Source organism: Nicotiana tomentosiformis, chromosome 3 (assembly GCF_000390325.3).
Source record: "Nicotiana tomentosiformis chromosome 3, ASM39032v3, whole genome shotgun sequence".
Classification (NCBI taxonomy): domain Eukaryota; kingdom Viridiplantae; phylum Streptophyta; class Magnoliopsida; order Solanales; family Solanaceae; genus Nicotiana; species Nicotiana tomentosiformis.
This window is the reverse complement of record NC_090814.1, coordinates 146,075,313-146,076,466: the sequence shown is the minus strand read 5'-3', so window position 1 is coordinate 146,076,466 and position 1,154 is coordinate 146,075,313. Positions and strand designations below refer to the sequence as shown.

Genomic DNA, 1,154 nt, shown 5'->3' with positions numbered 1-1,154 from the left:
TTGAAAAAGGGTTAATGCATGCTTGGGTGCAACAGGTAAAAGTCTGGTCATGATTTTATGGATAGCCCGAGTGCTAAATTTTCTTCGATGTAGTCTGCTTTTATTTTTCGTTGTTTTATGTTTCTTTTGACTTTCTTGATTTGAGGCTTAAATGTTAGACTCGTCACACCCAAAAAAAGATAAAAACAAGGTTGCCCCATACTCTTTTATATATAACTTAAAATTTAGTTAATAAAAACAGAATGACTGCATAACTTCAATTTAGGTCCATTTCTTTTCTTTCCTTAATAAAATTTAAAATATTCATCTCAGACCCCCTCTTTTATGTATTTTGGTGATCATCGATTGATCTCATTAATTTGCTTCCAACTAGGAAACATCTTTTGTAATACAACAGAAAGAAGTTATATGGAGTAGTATTATTTTGTTTTAATTTTTTCGGTTTCAGGTACCCTAAAAATAACTATTGCTAGACATTGAAATTCTTGTATAATATGTATTGTTCTTTCTCACTTCTGAATTATATTGAAGAAAAGGCCACCTTTTCATTAAGGATCATCAATTCCTCTTTCAAATAGTTTCAAACACAAGACAATAGATTCAACTCCCAACACAGTCATACAATTGATTTAGTTGGTCAGCTTTTTCAAACCACAAAAGACTTGCAACCAGTAAACCTACAACACTCAAACAAGCAAAAAATTAAACAAACCATTCAACATCTTGCACAGTGCAACATCTTGCCTACAGTGCAAGTTATTTTTCATAGACACGCGGGGTTAAAACTTGTTCATGCTTGGTGAATCGTAAACCTTCCCTTGGGATTTTTCACCTTAGGCTTATTGCCATACATATCATGCTCTCCCTTATACTCGTCGTTCACCAAATTCACATTCTCGATCACCACACCCAAGTCCTACATGCAAACATCACCGACTGTTAAAAAAAGAGATTAGTTGATGCAAAAATTATGAAATTGGAGGTGGAACTTACAGTAGTAAGTTTCCAGCCGCCATTGAACTCGTATCCTTAAGGAGCCATCTCATCGCAGTCGAAGAGCAAGAGTGGAGCATAAGCTCCGCTCTCTGAGTCCTCTGCTGTGAACGGCCTCCCATATCTCGGAATCAACGTCACAGTCCCATATTTCTTGCACT

General features: G+C 35.9%; 1 long non-coding RNA gene across 1 annotated transcript; it reads right to left on the bottom strand.

Annotated features, from left to right (window-relative positions):
- Positions 1-542: 542 nt before the first annotated feature.
- LOC138906903 (uncharacterized) lies at positions 543-1,154 on the bottom strand. Its single transcript, XR_011414529.1, has 2 exons — positions 994-1,154; positions 543-916 (listed from the first exon to the last, which is right to left on the bottom strand). It is a non-coding gene; the product is annotated as an uncharacterized lncRNA (long non-coding RNA).